Source organism: Salmo salar, chromosome 07, assembly GCF_965601325.2.
Source record: "Salmo salar chromosome 07, fSalSal1, whole genome shotgun sequence".
Lineage (NCBI taxonomy): Eukaryota > Metazoa > Chordata > Actinopteri > Salmoniformes > Salmonidae > Salmo > Salmo salar.
Genome location: NC_138297.1, coordinates 1,046,378 through 1,067,416, shown reverse-complemented (window position 1 = coordinate 1,067,416; position 21,039 = coordinate 1,046,378). Strand labels below are relative to the sequence as shown.

At 37.5% G+C, this 21,039-nt stretch overlaps 11 non-coding genes across 11 annotated transcripts; all 11 read right to left on the bottom strand.

Annotated features, from left to right (window-relative positions):
- Window positions 1-5,924: 5,924 nt before the first annotated feature.
- trnav-cac (transfer RNA valine (anticodon CAC)) lies at window positions 5,925-5,997 on the bottom strand. Its single transcript has one exon. It is a non-coding gene; the product is annotated as a tRNA-Val (tRNA).
- Window positions 5,998-6,138: 141 nt separating this feature from the next.
- On the bottom strand, window positions 6,139-6,211 carry trnav-uac (transfer RNA valine (anticodon UAC)). The gene has a single exon. It is a non-coding gene; the product is annotated as a tRNA-Val (tRNA).
- Window positions 6,212-6,566: 355 nt separating this feature from the next.
- Window positions 6,567-6,639, bottom strand: trnav-uac (transfer RNA valine (anticodon UAC)). Its single transcript has one exon. It is a non-coding gene; the product is annotated as a tRNA-Val (tRNA).
- Window positions 6,640-7,395: 756 nt separating this feature from the next.
- trnav-cac (transfer RNA valine (anticodon CAC)) lies at window positions 7,396-7,468 on the bottom strand. The gene has a single exon. It is a non-coding gene; the product is annotated as a tRNA-Val (tRNA).
- Window positions 7,469-7,609: 141 nt separating this feature from the next.
- Window positions 7,610-7,682, bottom strand: trnav-aac (transfer RNA valine (anticodon AAC)). Its single transcript has one exon. It is a non-coding gene; the product is annotated as a tRNA-Val (tRNA).
- Window positions 7,683-8,029: 347 nt separating this feature from the next.
- Window positions 8,030-8,102, bottom strand: trnav-cac (transfer RNA valine (anticodon CAC)). Its single transcript has one exon. It is a non-coding gene; the product is annotated as a tRNA-Val (tRNA).
- Window positions 8,103-8,243: 141 nt separating this feature from the next.
- On the bottom strand, window positions 8,244-8,316 carry trnav-uac (transfer RNA valine (anticodon UAC)). Its single transcript has one exon. It is a non-coding gene; the product is annotated as a tRNA-Val (tRNA).
- A 989-nt stretch (window positions 8,317-9,305) lies between these two features.
- On the bottom strand, window positions 9,306-9,378 carry trnav-uac (transfer RNA valine (anticodon UAC)). Its single transcript has one exon. It is a non-coding gene; the product is annotated as a tRNA-Val (tRNA).
- A 6,035-nt stretch (window positions 9,379-15,413) lies between these two features.
- Window positions 15,414-15,486, bottom strand: trnav-cac (transfer RNA valine (anticodon CAC)). The gene has a single exon. It is a non-coding gene; the product is annotated as a tRNA-Val (tRNA).
- A 141-nt stretch (window positions 15,487-15,627) lies between these two features.
- On the bottom strand, window positions 15,628-15,700 carry trnav-uac (transfer RNA valine (anticodon UAC)). The gene has a single exon. It is a non-coding gene; the product is annotated as a tRNA-Val (tRNA).
- Window positions 15,701-16,689: 989 nt separating this feature from the next.
- Window positions 16,690-16,762, bottom strand: trnav-aac (transfer RNA valine (anticodon AAC)). The gene has a single exon. It is a non-coding gene; the product is annotated as a tRNA-Val (tRNA).
- Between the last annotated feature and the right edge of the window lie 4,277 nt (window positions 16,763-21,039).

The window sequence follows — 21,039 nt, the reverse complement described above, 5'->3', positions numbered from 1 at the left end:
ACATAGAGTTACAAATGGAATAAACAAGCGTACAGTCAATAACACAATAGAAAAAAAGAAAGTCTATATTCAGTGTGTGCAAATGGCATGAGGAGGTAAGGTAATAAATAGGCCATAGTAGTGAGGTAATTACAATTTAGCAAATTAACACTGGAGTGACAGATGAGCAGATGATGATGTGCAAGTACAAATACTGGTGTGCAAAAGAGCAGAAAGTAAATAAAAACAATATGGGGATGAGGTAGGTAGATTGGGTGGGCTATTTACAGATGGCCTATGTACAGCTGCAGCGATCGGTTAGCTGCTCAGATAGCTGATGTTTAAAGTTATTGAGGGAAATATAAATATAAGATATTCATGGCTCGTATTCGAATTTCCAAAATAATGCATTTATGAAAATAACTATTCTCTGTTAATAGTACAGTACCTACTGCACATGTCAAAGAGCTCTGTTTCCTCCCGGTTTCAAACCGAAGACCTTTCGCGTGTTAAGCGAACGTGATGACCACTACACTACAGAAACTGCTTCAAGAGTTATCTGCAAGGAGTAAACCGAATTTTACGAATTTTAGTTTCTACATAACATTTCCTTAACTTTACAAAAAAAATATTTTAAATCCTCACATTCTATAAACAAATGCATAAGAGTTTCCGGGAAACGTCCACATACGTCGCATTCCCTTTCTATCTCACAATTAATTTTCTTTAGCACCACCTTTGTAAATATTCTATTATGTCTTAGTTTGAAATCATTATTTTCACACTCCTTACTATTATATTTTACATTTAAATTTCCCCATATCTTTTTTTCATCCAATTCCGGAAAAACTACTTTCCAAAATTTCTCAGCAGCCGGCCTTCTACACACTTTTCCTACCATTATTCTATACAATCTTTTCACTGGTATACTAGATAAATGTACTTTCTTCTTACTGCTACCAATGAACAAATTAGGAAATACAAATAAATCTTCTCTTTCAACTTCACTATTTATTAAATCAACCCATGCTCTTGGTATACTATTCTTTATCTTGTCATACATATTATTCACTGTTCCCCTTCCCACCTCTTCATCCCATTCATTGATTATGTCAAAAATAGCTTCCCCAGGTAAAAACCCTGGAATTACCTCATATGTATAATCTTTTATTTGCCGTAGACCTGCACTCATAAATACTTTATTATACAAAACTTTTTCTTTGTTCTTGATTTTCTCATTCAGAAATATAGGTTGATTCATAATCAGGTCAATATGTCCACATTCATAATATACATTAGGCAACAACTCTGCCCATGCATTTAGCACCTCTTTATAAAAATCTGGTACCTTTTCAAACATTGCCCTTTTAAGCCCCATCAATAAACCATTATCCTCACAAGCAACACTCTCCTCTAAGTAGACTCTAAAGAAGTGTTTCCAGCCATAATCTTCACTGTCATACAAATATTTCTTTACTGTTTTTATCCTAATAGCTTTTCTTTTGACACCTAAATCTACAAGTTTTAAACCTCCATCCACATAGTCAGCAATCAATGTTTTCTGAGATATTCTCACTCCTTTACCATCCCATATAAAATTTGACACCACATTATTCAATTCATTTAGGACCCACTCCGGCATGTCCAGGACTCCCAAAACATACACAAATTTGGATAATACCAAAGCATTTGCAACAATTACTTTCCCTTGTAACTTTAGTTTTCTATTTTTCCAGAAATTCAACGTTAGCTTGACTTTATTAAGGATCCCAGTCCAAGTTATATCTTTTGCCTCTTTCTCCTTTACACCAATGTTTACTCCCAGCACTTTAATAAAATCCTTTGCGCTCTTGAATGGAATCTCACACCCGTTTACATTGATATCCCCAACAAACATTATTTCAGTCTTCTCTATATTAACTTTAGCACCCGATGCCTTGCCATATATATCTATGATCCCCATAATGCTTCCAATACTTTCTATATCCTTCACAGTACAAGTAGTGTCATCAGCGTACTGATGTACAACACTGACACCACCACCTGGGATTCCAACACCCCTTACTTCTTTATTACTATTTATCAATGTAGCTAACGGTTCTGTAGAAACACTGTACAGCAGAGCTGACAAAGGACAGCCCTGCCTTACTGACCTCTCCACAGGGAAAGTATCTGTTAACACTCCGTTACATTTAACACAACTTTTAGCCCCACTATACAACAGGTTGATCCAAGATACAAACTTTGGCCCAAACCCAAACCTCTCCAAAGTCTGTAATAAAAAGCTGTGCTCCACTCTATCGAAAGCTTTGTTAAAGTCCAAACTTAAAACTATACCACCTTCATTTTTCATTTGATTAACAACATCCCTAATTGTACAAATGACATCTGCAATATCTCTTCCAGGTATGCCGTAGGCTTGTGTTGATTCAATAATACTCCCAATCACCTTTTTCATCCTATTCGCTAACACTTTAGTCAGTATCTTATAATCCGAATTTAGAAGGCTAATAGGCCTATAATTTTCTAACTTTAATCTACTGCCCCTATTTTTGAATAAGATCGTTAACATTCCAGTTGACATAGACTCAGGGATTTCCTTATTCTCTTCCATATAATGAAACACCCTCACTAAAATGGGTGCCAAAATATCTACAAAGACTTTATAGAACTCATTTGTTAAACCATCCAAACCCGGACTTTTATTACCTTGCGTGCTAACAATTGCTTCCTTGATTTCCATAATCGAAATCTCTTCATCACACATCATTCTATCTGCCTGCGATACTTTGGCACTAATTGTATCCAACACTTTTACAACACACACTTTATCTACATCATTCTTTTTGTAAAGATTTCTGTAAAAGGTTTCAACTGTCTCTAAGATCCCAACAAAATCGTTTACCTTTACACCTCTTTCATCTTCCAACTCTACAATGTAACTCTTAGTTTGTTTTCTTTTTTCCAGACCCCAAAAAAAGGATGTACATTTCTCTCCCTCCAAAGCGTACTGTGCCCTGCTCCTAACAATAGCACCCAAACATTTATTTTTTTCATAACGACCCAGCTCTGCATGGATTTTCAAATAATTCACAACATCATAGTCTGGATCCGTATCAGCCTTTTCAAGTTCATGCAACATCCTATTCCTAAGCATTATTTCTTTCTGCTTATCTAAACGGTTATGATTTTTTGCGTACCTAATACTCCTATTTTTTACTTTTACTTTCACTTCCTCCCACCATAAACACACATTCTCTTTTAACAGTACATTAGACATTTCATCATTAATACATTCAACAATTTCATTTCTATATCCTTCCTCCTTTAACAGACTGGCATTTAAACACCAGACACCTCCCCCTCTCCTCTCCACACCAAAACCCATTTGAAATGACATTACTGCATGATCACTATATGCTGTAAAGGTATATGACACCTTCTTAACATTCTGCACCAATTCTTGTTTTGCTAGACATAAATCAATTCTGCTTTGTTTTAATTCCTTTAGAACCACCTGCCTTCTAGAGAATACTCTTCTGTTTGGATTTTCAGCCCTCCATATATCTACTAGATTCTCCTCATTCATAAGTTTCCATAATGCATTTCTAGAAGAGTCATATCTGAATTTAGCACAACTAGAGGCATCCATTCTACTACACCTCACATTAAAATCTCCTATCAGTATACAGTTTTCTGAGCACAGTGTTTTTAATTTGTGAAACATTTCTCTCCTTTCAGATTCAATGTTTGAAGCATAAACATTAATTAAACGAAAAACTACATTTTGAACTTCAAATTCAATTACAATAAGTCTGCCATCATTGTCAGCATATATTTCTTTTACATTTTGCACCACATCATTTTTTATCAAAATTGCCACACCACATGTTTTATCCCCTCCATGACTACAAAAAATTAAATCTGACCATTTACTCTTAATCTCCTGCATTTTGGAGTCTGTCCAATTGGTCTCTTGAAAACACAACATGTCTGCCTTAACAGACACTAATACCTGCTCAAATTTGCTCATGTTTCTCAAACTGTTACCATTTAGGGATGCGACTGTAATCATTATGAATGTGTGCAGAAGTATAATCAGAGCCAAACAAGTCCTTAAAAATCCTACTTTTTCTTTTTTCCAAAACCCATCATCTCCCTGGTTTTCGACAATGACCTCTTATTTTTTACAAACAACTGAAGATCCTCACTATCTATTTCATCATCCGTCTCTTTATTTGGATTTTTGGGGGGATCGGCGGGGAAGCCTTTTGAAAAGTGCGCTTTAACAGTGCCCGTGACTTCAGTGGACCCAGCCCACTCTTTGGTGTAATTTTTACACAGGCTTAAAGCTGGCTCAGGCACCTGAGAAGCACCTTGCACCATCTCTACCTGTGTATGTCTTTCACCCATCATGTGCTGCTGTTCCACCTTGTCAGCAGCAGAGACTAAAACGGCGTCTCGTGCTTTGCCAGGAGACATTACAGGCTCTTCAAGCTTATCTGCCACTGTCTCTGGAGTCACACTCTCCATGTCACTCTCATCCTCCCTCTCCATAGGCACACTCCCCTCTTCCTCAGACGTGAGGTCCATTGTTTGCAAAAGTAAGTGATTTTCTCCCTTATTACAGCTACATCTAACTTTAGGTCTGTCACACATTTTGCACACATTTCCTATGTTCCGACATTCTCTGGCATAATGCCCTTGTTCACTACATTTGTGGCATGTGAATTCCGGACATTCCTTAAGTATGTGCCCCGGCTGAATACATAATCTACATACCTTCACTTGATTGTCGTGGATTACACGAAAATATTCAAATCCCTCGACAGTGTTAAATTTAGTAGAATATGGCAAGGATTGCACATTGTCTGTAAACTTTACCTTGCAAAATCTTGTCCCATCTACAATGTCCGTTCCTGGCCACATCCTCCTCTTGATTGGCGTGGTCGCCTTCACCTTCCAGCCTTTTAGTTTCTCTTCTATCTCCTCATCCGTAATGTATGCGGGCAAGTTCAAAAAGGACACCACCAGCTCATCGTTCCCTAGTTCTTTAGCCATGATTTGACAGTTCTTTATCTTTAGCCCGTCTATTAGTCTTTCTTTTCCATTTACATGAGACATTGTTACTTCATACTTATTCCCGTCTTTCATTCGACATCCCAGTATTGTTCCGCAAACTTCCTTTATTCCTCTCAGCAATTCCATCGTTGTTATTTTCCCTTCTCCACTTATTTCCACGTTCACCGTCAGTTCCTTCTCATATGTTCTTTTTTTCAGTTCTTCGTTTAACATTCTGATTTCACTGTTGTCCTTTCTCGTCGTCGTTTGTATTCTTGATGTCGAAGCCATGTTGTCCGTCCGGTTATTTTAAGCAATATCCCCCAAACAGCTCACGCTGATGGGGGACAATAGCAAAAACGTTTCACAGAAACTTCACTACAGTCACTCACAAACTTTCAAACTTATAAGTCAACTAGACCTCCAAAAAAAACGATATTCTCTCTCAAGCACTCAGACACCTGCTTCTCTTCCACTTCCTGAAACTCCAAAAAGGGGCGTGTGAAGCGAACGTGATAACCACTACACTACAGAAACTTCTGCAACAATTATCTGCAAGGAGTAAACCGAATTTTACAGATATTCATGGCACGTGTTCAAATTTCCAAAATTAGGCATTTATGAAAATAACTATTCTCTGTTAATAGTAGAGTACCTACTGCACGTGTCAAAGAGCACTGTTTCCGCCCGGTTTCGAACCGAGGACCTTTTGCGTGTAAAGCGAACGCGATAGCCACTACACTACAGAAACTGCTGCTTGATTTTCCTGCAAGGAGTAAACCGAATTTTAAAAATATTCATGGCACGTATTCGAATTTCCAAAATAAAGAATTCATGAAATTTTCTGTTACCACTATGGTACTTCAGAATGTGTCAATGAGTGTTGTTTCCGCCCGGTTTCGAACCAGGGACCTTTCGCGTGTGAAGCAAACGTGATAACCACTACACCACAGAAACTACTGCTACAATTAGCTGCAAGGAGTAAACCGAATTTTAAAAATATTCATGGCACGTATTCGAATTTCCAAAATACAGAATTCATGAAAATAACAATTCTTTGTTGAAAGTACAGTACCTACTGCACTTGTCAAAGAGTACTGTTTCCGCCCGGTTTCGAACCGAGGACCTTTCGCGTGTAAAGCGAACGCGATAACCACTACACTACAGAAACTGCTGCTTGATTTTCCTGCAAGAAGTAAACCGAATTTTACAGATATTCATGGCACGTGTTCAAATTTCCAAAAGTAGGCATTTATGAAAATAACTATTCTCTGTTAATAGTACAGTACCTACTGCACGTGTCAAAGAGCACTGTTTCCTCCCAGTTTCAAACTGAGGACCTTTCACGTGTAAAGCGAAGGTGATAACCACTACACTACAGACACTGCTGCTACATTCAGCTGCAAGGAGTAAACCGAATTTTACAGATATTCATGGCACGTGTTGAAATTTCCAAATTTAGGCATTTATGAAAATAACTATTCTCTTTTAAAAGTTCTGTACCTACTGCAGGTGTCAAAGAGCACTGTTTCCGCCCGGTTTCGAACCGAGGACCTTTCGCGTGTAAAGCGAACGTGATAACCACTACACTACAGAAACTTCTGCTTGATTTTCCTGCAAGAAGTAAACCGAATTTTACAGATATTCAGGGCACGTATTCGAATTTCCAAAAGTAGGCATTTATGAAAATAACTATTCTCTGTTAATAGTACAGTACCTACTGCACATGTCAAAGAGCAGTGTTTCCTCCTGGTTTCAAACTGAGGACTTTTCACGTGTAAAGCTAACGTGATAACCACTACACTACAGAAACTGCTGCTACATTTAGCTGCAAGGAGTAAACCGAATTTTACAGATATTCATGGCACGTGTTGAAATTTCCAAATTTAGGCATTTATGAAAATAACTATTCTCTTTTAAAAGTACTGTACCTACTGCAGGTGTCAAAGAGCACTGTTTCCGCCCGAGGACCTTTCGCGTGTAAAGCGAACGTGATAACCACTACACTACAGAAACTTCTGCTTGATTTTCCTGCAAGAAGTAAACCGAATTTTAAAAATATTCATGGCACGTATTCGAATTTCCAAAATAAAGAATTCATGAAATTTTCTGTTACCACTATGGTACTTCAGAATGTGTCAATGAGTTTTGTTTCCGCCCGGTTTCGAACCAGGGACCTTTCGCGTGTGAAGCAAACGTGATAACCACTAGACCACAGAAACTACTGCTTGATTTTCCTGCAACAAGTAAACCGAATTTTACAGATATTCAGGGCACGTATTCGAATTTCCAAAATAAAGAATTCATGAAATTTTCTGTTACCACTACGGTAAATCAGAACATGTCAATGAGCGTTGTTTCCGCCCGGTTTCGAACCAGGGATCTTTCGCGTGTGAAGCAAACGTGATAACCACTACACTACAGAAACTGCTGCTACATTTCGCAGCGAGGAGTAAACAAAATTTTACAGATATTCATGGCACGTATTCGAATTTCCAAAATACAGAATTCATGAAAATAACAATTCTTTGTTGAAAGTACAGGACCTACTGCATGTGTCAAAGAGCGCTGTTTCCGCCCGGTTTTGAACCGAGGACCTTTCGCGTGTTAAGCGAACGTGATAACCACTACACTACAGAAACTTCTGCAACAATTATCTGCAAGGAGTAAACCGAATTTTACAGATATTCATGGCACGTGTTCAAATTTCCAAAATTAGGCATTTATGAAAATAACTATTCTCTGTTAATAGTAGAGTACCTACTGCACGTGTCAAAGAGCACTGTTTCCGCCCGGTTTCGAACCGAGGACCTTTTGCGTGTAAAGCGAACGCGATAGCCACTACACTACAGAAACTGCTGCTTGATTTTCCTGCAAGGAGTAAACCGAATTTTAAAAATATTCATGGCACGTATTCGAATTTCCAAAATAAAGAATTCATGAAATTTTCTGTTACCACTATGGTACTTCAGAATGTGTCAATGAGTGTTGTTTCCGCCCGGTTTCGAACCAGGGACCTTTCGCGTGTGAAGCAAACGTGATAACCACTACACCACAGAAACTACTGCTACAATTAGCTGCAAGGAGTAAACCGAATTTTAAAAATATTCATGGCACGTATTCGAATTTCCAAAATACAGAATTCATGAAAATAACAATTCTTTGTTGAAAGTACAGTACCTACTGCACTTGTCAAAGAGTACTGTTTCCGCCCGGTTTCGAACCGAGGACCTTTCGCGTGTAAAGCGAACGCGATAACCACTACACTACAGAAACTGCTGCTTGATTTTCCTGCAAGAAGTAAACCGAATTTTACAGATATTCATGGCACGTGTTCAAATTTCCAAAAGTAGGCATTTATGAAAATAACTATTCTCTGTTAATAGTACAGTACCTACTGCACGTGTCAAAGAGCACTGTTTCCTCCCAGTTTCAAACTGAGGACCTTTCACGTGTAAAGCTAACGTGATAACGACTACACTACAGAAACTGCTGCTTGATTTTTCTGCAAGGAGTAAACCGAATTTTAAAAATATTCATGGCACGTATTCGAATTTCCAAAATAAAGAATTCATGAAATTTTCTGTTACCACTATGGTACTTCAGAATGTGTCAATGAGCGTTGTTTCCGCCCGGTTTCGAACCAGGGACCTTTCGCGTGTGAAGCAAACGTGATAACCACTAGACCACAGAAACTACTGCTACAATTAGCTGCGAGGAGTAAATCGAATTTTACAGATATTCATGGCACGTATTCGAATTTCCAAAATACAGAATTCATGAAAATAACAATTCTTTGTTGAAAGTACAGTACCTACTGCACGTGTCAAAGAGCTCTGTTTCCGCCCGGTTTCAAACCGAGGACCTTTCGCGTGTTAAGCAAACGTGATAACCGCTACACTACAGAAACTGCTTCAACAATTATCTGCAAGGAGTAAACCGAATTTTACAGATATTCATGGCACGTGTTCAAATTTCCAAAATTAGGCATTTATGAAAATAACTATTCTCTGTTAATAGTACAGTACCTACTGCACATGTCAAAGAGCACTGTTTCCTCCCGGTTTCAAACTGAGGACCTTTCACGTGTAAAGCGAACGTGATAACCACTACACTACAGACACTGCTGCTACATTCAGCTGCAAGGAGTAAACTGAATTTTACAGATATTCATGGCACGTGTTGAAATTTCCAAATTTAGGCATTTATGAAAATAACTATTCTCTTTTAAAAGTACTGTACCTACTGCAGGTGTCAAAGAGCACTGTTTCCGCCCGGTTTCGAACCGAGGACCTTTCGCGTGTAAAGCGAACGTGATAACCACTACACTACAGAAACTTCTGCTTGATTTTCCTGCAAGAAGTAAACCGAATTTTACAGATATTCAGGGCACGTATTCGAATTTCCAAAATAAAGAATTCATGAAATTTTCTGTTACCACTACGGTAAATCACAATGTGTCAATGAGTGTTGTTTCCGCCCGGTTTCGAACCAGGGACCTTTCGCGTGTGAAGCAAACGTGATTTTTTTTTTTTTTTTTTTTTTTTTTATTATCAAAAATGTTTGTTTACAATATTTACAGTACAATCTACTGTTTACAGTACAATCCACAGAGAACAATACAGAAGACACTAGACTAACAGAGGCAGGTGAACAATTCACCCCCTATCAAATTATCAACAAAGAAAATATCAAAACAGTGCTTTCAAAAATTATAAGTGATACCTCCACTCTCCTCTCGTGAAATTAACCCACTCCCTTCAACAAAAGACTCATCAAAATGTTCCATCCCATAATTAAACAACATATCTATGTGTTTACTGAACAGTGCTATAAAGATACTCCACACCTGAACCCTCTTTCTGTCAAAAGAAACATAATTCCTCCTACAAAAAATAGCATACCTCACAAAACTCAAAACCATATTCAACAAACACACATTAGCACCCTCACATTTACCAGACACTCCAAATAACAAAAGTTCCTCCCACGCATACTTTTTCACGAAATCTCCCCCCCAGTTTCTACATAACATTTCCTTAACTTTACAAAAAAAATATTTTAAATCCTCACATTCTATAAACAAATGCATAAGAGTTTCCGGGAAACGTCCACATACGTCGCATTCCCTTTCTATCTCACAATTAATTTTCTTTAGCACCACCTTTGTAAATATTCTATTATGTCTTAGTTTGAAATCATTATTTTCACACTCCTTACTATTATATTTTACATTTAAATTTCCCCATATCTTTTTTTCATCCAATTCCGGAAAAACTACTTTCCAAAATTTCTCAGCAGCCGGCCTTCTACACACTTTTCCTACCATTATTCTATACAATCTTTTCACTGGTATACTAGATAAATGTACTTTCTTCTTACTGCTACCAATGAACAAATTAGGAAATACAAATAAATCTTCTCTTTCAACTTCACTATTTATTAAATCAACCCATGCTCTTGGTATACTATTCTTTATCTTGTCATACATATTATTCACTGTTCCCCTTCCCACCTCTTCATCCCATTCATTGATTATGTCAAAAATAGCTTCCCCAGGTAAAAACCCTGGAATTACCTCATATGTATAATCTTTTATTTGCCGTAGACCTGCACTCATAAATACTTTATTATACAAAACTTTTTCTTTGTTCTTGATTTTCTCATTCAGAAATATAGGTTGATTCATAATCAGGTCAATATGTCCACATTCATAATATACATTAGGCAACAACTCTGCCCATGCATTTAGCACCTCTTTATAAAAATCTGGTACCTTTTCAAACATTGCCCTTTTAAGCCCCATCAATAAACCATTATCCTCACAACCACCACTCTCCTCTAAGTAGACTCTAAAGAAGTGTTTCCAGCCATAATCTTCACTGTCATACAAATATTTCTTTACTGTTTTTATCCTAATAGCTTTTCTTTTGACATCTAAATCTACAAGTTTTAAACCTCCATCCACATAGTCAGCAATCAATGTTTTCTGAGATATTCTCACTCCTTTACCATCCCATATAAAATTTGACACCACATTATTCAATTCATTTAGGACCCACTCCGGCATGTCCAGGACTCCCAAAACATACACAAATTTGGATAATACCAAAGCATTTGCAACAATTACTTTCCCTTGTAACTTTAGTTTTCTATTTTTCCAGAAATTCAACGTTAGCTTGACTTTATTAAGGATCCCAGTCCAAGTTATATCTTTTGCCTCTTTCTCCTTTACACCAATGTTTACTCCCAGCACTTTAATAAAATCCTTTGCGCTCTTGAATGGAATCTCACACCCGTTTACATTGATATCCCCAACAAACATTATTTCAGTCTTCTCTATATTAACTTTAGCACCCGATGCCTTGCCATATATATCTATGATCCCCATAATGCTTCCAATACTTTCTATATCCTTCACAGTACAAGTAGTGTCATCAGCGTACTGATGTACAACACTGACACCACCACCTGGGATTCCAACACCCCTTACTTCTTTATTACTATTTATCAATGTAGCTAACGGTTCTGTAGAAACACTGTACAGCAGAGCTGACAAAGGACAGCCCTGCCTTACTGACCTCTCCACAGGGAAAGTATCTGTTAACACTCCGTTACATTTAACACAACTTTTAGCCCCACTATACAACAGGTTGATCCAAGATACAAACTTTGGCCCAAACCCAAACCTCTCCAAAGTCTGTAATAAAAAGCTGTGCTCCACTCTATCGAAAGCTTTGTTAAAGTCCAAACTTAAAACTATACCACCTTCATTTTTCATTTGATTAACAACATCCCTAATTGTACAAATTACATCTGCAATATCTCTTCCAGGTATGCCGTAGGCTTGTGTTGATTCAATAATGCTCCCAATCACCTTTTTCATCCTATTCGCTAACACTTTAGTCAGTATCTTATAATCCGAATTTAGAAGGCTAATAGGCCTATAATTTTCTAACTTTAATCTACTGCCCCTATTTTTGAATAAGATCGTTAACATTCCAGTTGACATAGACTCAGGGATTTCCTTATTCTCTTCCATATAATGAAACACCCTCACTAAAATGGGTGCCAAAATATCTACAAAGACTTTATAGAACTCATTTGTTAAACCATCCAAACCCGGACTTTTATTACCTTGCGTGCTAACAATTGCTTCCTTGATTTCCATAATCGAAATCTCTTCATCACACATCATTCTATCTGCCTGCGATACTTTGGCACTAATTGTATCCAACACTTTTACAACACACACTTTATCTACATCATTCTTTTTGTAAAGATTTCTGTAAAAGGTTTCAACTGTCTCTAAGATCCCAACAAAATCGTTTACCTTTACACCTCTTTCATCTTCCAACTCTACAATGTAACTCTTAGTTTGTTTTCTTTTTTCCAGACCCAAAAAAAAGGATGTACATTTCTCTCCCTCCAAAGCGTACTGTGCCCTGCTCCTAACAATAGCACCCAAACATTTATTTTTTTCATAACGACCAAGCTCTGCATGGATTTTCAAATAATTCACAACATCATAGTCTGGATCCGTATCAGCCTTTTCAAGTTCATGCAACATCCTATTCCTAAGCATTATTTCTTTCTGCTTATCTAAACGGTTATGATTTTTTGCGTACCTAATACTCCTATTTTTTACTTTTACTTTCACTTCCTCCCACCATAAACACACATTCTCTTTTAACAGTACATTAGACATTTCATCATTAATACATTCAACAATTTCATTTCTATATCCTTCCTCCTTTAACAGACTGGCATTTAAACACCAGACACCTCCCCCTCTCCTCTCCACACCAAAACCCATTTGAAATGACATTACTGCATGATCACTATATGCTGTAAAGGTATATGCCACCTTCTTAACATTCTGCACCAATTCTTGTTTTGCTAGACATAAATCAATTCTGCTTTGTTTTAATTCCTTTAGAACCACCTGCCTTCTAGAGAATACTCTTCTGTTTGGATTTTCAGCCCTCCATATATCTACTAGATTCTCCTCATTCATAAGTTTCCATAATGCATTTCTAGAAGAGTCATATCTGAATTTAGCACAACTAGAGGCATCCATTCTACTACACCTCACATTAAAATCTCCTATCAGTATACAGTTTTCTGAGCACAGTGTTTTTAATTTGTGAAACATTTCTCTCCTTTCAGATTCAATGTTTGAAGCATAAACATTAATTAAACGAAAAACTACATTTTGAACTTCAAATTCAATTACAATAAGTCTGCCATCATTGTCAGCATATATTTCTTTTACATTTTGCACCACATCATTTTTTATCAAAATAGCCACACCACATGTTTTATCCCCTCCATGACTACAAAAAATTAAATCTGACCATTTACTCTTAATCTCCTGCATTTTGGAGTCTGTCCAATTGGTCTCTTGAAAACACAACATGTCTGCCTTAACAGACACTAATACCTGCTCAAATTTGCTCATGTTTCTCAAACTGTTACCATTTAGGGATGCGACTGTAATCATTATGAATGTGTGCAGAAGTATAATCAGAGCCAAACAAGTCCTTAAAAATCCTACTTTTTCTTTTTTCCAAAACCCATCATCTCCCTGGTTTTCGACAATGACCTCTTATTTTTTACAAACAACTGAAGATCCTCACTATCTATTTCATCATCCGTCTCTTTATTTGGATTTTTGGGGGGATCGGCGGGGAAGCCTTTTGAAAAGTGCGCTTTAACAGTGCCCGTGACTTCAGTGGACCCAGCCCACTCTTTGGTGTAATTTTTACACAGGCTTAAAGCTGGCTCAGGCACCTGAGAAGCACCTTGCACCATCTCTACCTGTGTATGTCTTTCACCCATCATGTGCTGCTGTTCCACCTTGTCAGCAGCAGAGACTAAAACGGCGTCTCGTGCTTTGCCAGGAGACATTACAGGCTCTTCAAGCTTATCTGCCACTGTCTCTGGAGTCACACTCTCCATGTCACTCTCATCCTCCCTCTCCATAGGCACACTCCCCTCTTCCTCAGACGTGAGGTCCATTGTTTGCAAAAGTAAGTGATTTTCTCCCTTATTACAGCTACATCTAACTTTAGGTCTGTCACACATTTTGCACACATTTCCTATGTTCCGACATTCTCTGGCATAATGCCCTTGTTCACTACATTTGTGGCATGTGAATTCCGGACATTCCTTAAGTATGTGCCCCGGCTGAATACATAATCTACATACCTTCACTTGATTGTCGTGGATTACACGAAAATATTCAAATCCCTCGACAGTGTTAAATTTTGTAGAATATGGCAAGGATTGCACATTGTCTGTAAACTTTACCTTGCAAAATCTTGTCCCATCTACAATGTCCGTTCCTGGCCACATCCTCCTCTTGATTGGCGTGGTCGCCTTCACCTTCCAGCCTTTTAGTTTCTCTTCTATCTCCTCATCCGTAATGTATGCGGGCAAGTTCAAAAAGGACACCACCAGCTCATCGTTCCCTAGTTCTTTAGCCATGATTTGACAGTTCTTTATCTTTAGCCCGTCTATTAGTCTTTCTTTTCCATTTACATGAGACATTGTTACTTCATACTTATTCCCGTCTTTCATTCGACATCCCAGTATTGTTCCGCAAACTTCCTTTATTCCTCTCAGCAATTCCATCGTTGTTATTTTCCCTTCTCCACTTATTTCCACGTTCACCGTCAGTTCCTTCTCATATGTTCTTTTTTTCAGTTCTTCGTTTAACATTCTGATTTCACTGTTGTCCTTTCTCGTCGTCGTTTGTATTCTTGATGTCGAAGCCATGTTGTCCGTCCGGTTATTTTAAGCAATATCCCCCAAACAGCTCACGCTGATGGGGGACAATAGCAAAAACGTTTCACAGAAACTTCACTACAGTCACTCACAAACTTTCAAACTTATAAGTCAACTAGACCTCCAAAAAAAACGATATTCTCTCTCAAGCACTCAGACACCTGCTTCTCTTCCACTTCCTGAAACTCCAAAAAGGGGCGTGTGAAGCGAACGTGATAACCACTACACTACAGAAACTTCTGCAACAATTATCTGCAAGGAGTAAACCGAATTTTACAGATATTCATGGCACGTGTTCAAATTTCCAAAATTAGGCATTTATGAAAATAACTATTCTCTGTTAATAGTAGAGTACCTACTGCACGTGTCAAAGAGCACTGTTTCCGCCCGGTTTCGAACCGAGGACCTTTTGCGTGTAAAGCGAACGCGATAGCCACTACACTACAGAAACTGCTGCTTGATTTTCCTGCAAGGAGTAAACCGAATTTAAAAAATATTCATGGCACGTATTCGAATTTCCAAAATAAAGAATTCATGAAATTTTCTGTTACCACTATGGTACTTCAGAATGTGTCAATGAGTGTTGTTTCCGCCCGGTTTCGAACCAGGGACCTTTCGCGTGTGAAGCAAACGTGATAACCACTACACCACAGAAACTACTGCTACAATTAGCTGCAAGGAGTAAACCGAATTTTAAAAATATTCATGGCACGTATTCGAATTTCCAAAATACAGAATTCATGAAAATAACAATTCTTTGTTGAAAGTACAGTACCTACTGCACTTGTCAAAGAGTACTGTTTCCGCCCGGTTTCGAACCGAGGACCTTTCGCGTGTAAAGCGAACGCGATAACCACTACACTACAGAAACTGCTGCTTGATTTTCCTGCAAGAAGTAAACCGAATTTTACAGATATTCATGGCACGTGTTCAAATTTCCAAAAGTAGGCATTTATGAAAATAACTATTCTCTGTTAATAGTACAGTACCTACTGCACGTGTCAAAGAGCACTGTTTCCTCCCAGTTTCAAACTGAGGACCTTTCACGTGTAAAGCTAACGTGATAACGACTACACTACAGAAACTGCTGCTTGATTTTTCTGCAAGGAGTAAACCGAATTTTAAAAATATTCATGGCACGTATTCGAATTTCCAAAATAAAGAATTCATGAAATTTTCTGTTACCACTATGGTACTTCAGAATGTGTCAATGAGCGTTGTTTCCGCCCGGTTTCGAACCAGGGACCTTTCGCGTGTGAAGCAAACGTGATAACCACTAGACCACAGAAACTACTGCTACAATTAGCTGCGAGGAGTAAATCGAATTTTACAGATATTCATGGCACGTATTCGAATTTCCAAAATACAGAATTCATGAAAATAACAATTCTTTGTTGAAAGTACAGTACCTACTGCACGTGTCAAAGAGCTCTGTTTCCGCCCGGTTTCAAACCGAGGACCTTTCGCGTGTTAAGCAAACGTGATAACCGCTACACTACAGAAACTGCTTCAACAATTATCTGCAAGGAGTAAACCGAATTTTACAGATATTCATGGCACGTGTTCAAATTTCCAAAATTAGGCATTTATGAAAATAACTATTCTCTGTTAATAGTACAGTACCTACTGCACATGTCAAAGAGCACTGTTTCCTCCCGGTTTCAAACTGAGGACCTTTCACGTGTAAAGCGAACGTGATAACCACTACACTACAGACACTGCTGCTACATTCAGCTGCAAGGAGTAAACCGAATTTTACAGATATTCATGGCACGTGTTGAAATTTCCAAATTTAGGCATTTATGAAAATAACTATTCTCTTTTAAAAGTACTGTACCTACTGCAGGTGTCAAAGAGCACTGTTTCCGCCCGGTTTCGAACCGAGGACCTTTCGCTTGTTAAGCGAACGTGATAACCACTACACTACAGAAACTTCTGCTTGATTTTCCTGCAAGAAGTAAACCGAATTTTACAGATATTCAGGGCACGTATTCGAATTTCCAAAATAAAGAATTCATGAAATTTTCTGTTACCACTACGGTAAATCACAATGTGTCAATGAGTGTTGTTTCCGCCCGGTTTCGAACCAGGGACCTTTCGCGTGTGAAGCGAACCTGATAACCACTACACTACAGAAACTGCTGCTTGATTTTCCTGCAAGAAGTAAACAGAATTTTACAGATATTCATGGCACGTGTTCAAATTTCCAAAAGTAGGCATTTATGAAAATAACTATTCTCTGTTAATAGTACAGTACCTACTGCACATGTCAAAGAGCAGTGTTTCCTCCTGGTTTCAAACTGAGGACCTTTCACGTGTAAAGCTAACGTGATAACCACTACACTACAGAAACTGCTGCTACATTTAGCTGCAAGGAGTAAACCGAATTTTACAGATATTCATGGCACGTGTTGAAATTTCCAAATTTAGGCATTTATGAAAATAACTATTCTCTTTTAAAAGTACTGTACCTACTGCAGGTGTCAAAGAGCACTGTTTCCGCCCGAGGACCTTTCGCGTGTAAAGCGAACGTGATAACCACTACACTACAGAAACTTCTGCTTGATTTTCCTGCAAGAAGTAAACCGAATTTTACAGATATTCATGGCACGTATTCGAATTTCCAAAATAAAGAATTCATGAAATTTTCTGTTACCACTATGGTACTTCAGAATGTGTCAATGAGTTTTGTTTCCGCCCGGTTTCGAACCAGGGACCTTTCGCGTGTGAAGCAAACGTGATTTTTTTTATTTTTTTTTTTTTTTATTATCAAAAATGTTTGTTTACAATATTTACAGTACAATCTACTGTTTACAGTACAATCCACAGAGAACAATACAGAAGACACTAGACTAACAGAGGCAGGTGAACAATTCACCCCCTATCAAATTATCAAAACAGTGCTTTCAAAAATTATAAGTGATACCTCCACTCTCCTCTCGTGAAATTAACCCACTCCCTTCAACAAAAGACTCATCAAAATGTTCCATCCCATAATTAAACAACATATCTATGTGTTTACTGAACAGTGCTATAAAGATACTCCACACCTGAACCCTCTTTCTGTCAAAAGAAACATAATTCCTCCTACAAAAAATAGCATACCTCACAAAACTCAAAACCATATTCAACAAACACACATTAGCACCCTCACATTTACCAGACACTCCAAATAACAAAAGTTCCTCCCACGCATACTTTTTCACGAAATCTCCCCCCCAGTTTCTACATAACATTTCCTTAACTTTACAAAAAAAATATTTTAAATCCTCACATTCTATAAACAAATGCATAAGAGTTTCCGGGAAACGTCCACATACGTCGCATTCCCTTTCTATCTCACAATTAATTTTCTTTAGCACCACCTTTGTAAATATTCTATTATGTCTTAGTTTGAAATCATTATTTTCACACTCCTTACTATTATATTTTACATTTAAATTTCCCCATATCTTTTTTTCATCCAATTCCGGAAAAACTACTTTCCAAAATTTCTCAGCAGCCGGCCTTCTACACACTTTTCCTACCATTATTCTATACAATCTTTTCACTGGTATACTAGATAAATGTACTTTCTTCTTACTGCTACCAATGAACAAATTAGGAAATACAAATAAATCTTCTCTTTCAACTTCACTATTTATTAAATCAACCCATGCTCTTGGTATACTATTCTTTATCTTGTCATACATATTATTCACTGTTCCCCTTCCCACCTCTTCATCCCATTCATTGATTATGTCAAAAATAGCTTCCCCAGGTAAAAACCCTGGAATTACCTCATAAGTATAATCTTTTATTTGCCGTAGACCTGCACTCATAAATACTTTATTATACAAAACTTTTTCTTTGTTCTTGATTTTCTCATTCAGAAATATAGGTTGATTCATAATCAGGTCAATATGTCCACATTTATAATATACATTAGGCAACAACTCTGCCCATGCATTTAGCACCTCTTTATAAAAATCTGGTACCTTTTCAAACATTGCCCTTTTAAGCCCCATCAATAAACCATTATCCTCACAACCACCACTCTCCTCTAAGTAGACTCTAAAGAAGTGTTTCCAGCCATAATCTTCACTGTCATACAAATATTTCTTTACTGTTTTTATCCTAATAGCTTTTCTTTTGACATCTAAATCTACAAGTTTTAAACCTCCATCCACATAGTCAGCAATCAATGTTTTCTGAGATATTCTCACTCCTTTACCATCCCAAATAAAATTTGACACCACATTATTCAATTCATTTAGGACCCACTCCGGCATGTCCAGGACTCCCAAAACATACACAAATTTGGATAATACCAAAGCATTTGCAACAATTACTTTCCCTTGTAACTTTAGTTTTCTATTTTTCCAGAAATTCAACGTTAGCTTGACTTTATTAAGTATCCCAGTCCAAGTTATATCTTTTGCCTCTTTCTCCTTTACACCAATGTTTACTCCCAGCACTTTAATAAAATCCTTTGCGCTCTTGAATGGAATCTCACACCCGTTTACATTGATATCCCCAACAAACATTATTTCAGTCTTCTCTATATTAACTTTAGCACCCGATGCCTTGCCATATATATCTATGATCCCCATAATGCTTCCAATACTTTCTATATCCTTCACAGTACAAGTAGTGTCATCAGCGTACTGATGTACAACACTGACACCACCACCTGGGATTCCAACACCCCTTACTTCTTTATTACTATTTATCAATGTAGCTAACGGTTCTGTAGAAACACTGTACAGCAGAGCTGACAAAGGACAGCCCTGCCTTACTGACCTCTCCACAGGGAAAGTATCTGTTAACACTCCGTTACATTTAACACAACTTTTAGCCCCACTATACAACAGGTTGATCCAAGATACAAACTTTGGCCCAAACCCAAACCTCTCCAAAGTCTGTAATAAAAAGCTGTGCTCCACTCTATCGAAAGCTTTGTTAAAGTCCAAACTTAAAACTATACCACCTTCATTTTTCATTTGATTAACAACATCCCTAATTGTACAAATTACATCTGAAATATCTCTTCCAGGTATGCCGTAGGCTTGTGTTGATTCAATAATACTCCCAATCACCTTTTTCATCCTATTCGCTAACACTTTAGTCAGTATCTTATAATCCGAATTTAGAAGGCTAATAGGCCTATAATTTTCTAACTTTAATCTACTGCCCCTATTTTTGAATAAGATCGTTAACATTCCAGTTGACATAGACTCAGGGATTTCCTTATTCTCTTCCATATAATGAAACACCCTCACTAAAATGGGTGCCAAAATATCTACAAAGACTTTATAGAACTCATTTGTTAAACCATCCAAACCCGGACTTTTATTACCTTGCGTGCTAACAATTGCTTCCTTGATTTCCATAATCGAAATCTCTTCATCACACATCATTCTATCTGCCTGCGATACTTTGGCACTAATTGTATCCAACACTTTTACAACACACACTTTATCTACATCATTCTTTTTGTAAAGATTTCTGTAAAAGGTTTCAACTGTCTCTAAGATCCCAACAAAATCGTTTACCTTTACACCTCTTTCATCTTCCAACTCTACAATGTAACTCTTAGTTTGTTTTCTTTTTTCCAGACCCCAAAAAAAGGATGTACATTTCTCTCCCTCCAAAGCGTACTGTGCCCTGCTCCTAACAATAGCACCCAAACATTTATTTTTTTCATAACGACCCAGCTCTGCATGGATTTTCAAATAATTCACAACATCATAGTCTGGATCCGTATCAGCCTTTTCAAGTTCATGCAACATCCTATTCCTAAGCATTATTTCTTTCTGCTTATCTAAACGGTTATGATTTTTTGCGTACCTAATACTCCTATTTTTTACTTTTACTTTCACTTCCTCCCACCATAAACACACATTCTCTTTTAACAGTACATTAGACATTTCATCATTAATACATTCAACAATTTCATTTCTATATCCTTCCTCCTTTAACAGACTGGCATTTAAACACCAGACACCTCCCCCTCTCCTCTCCACACCAAAACCCATTTGAAATGACATTACTGCATGATCACTATATGCTGTAAAGGTATATGACACCTTCTTAACATTCTGCACCAATTCTTGTTTTGCTAGACATAAATCAATTCTGCTTTGTTTTAATTCCTTTAGAACCACCTGCCTTCTAGAGAATACTCTTCTGTTTGGATTTTCAGCCCTCCATATATCTACTAGATTCTCC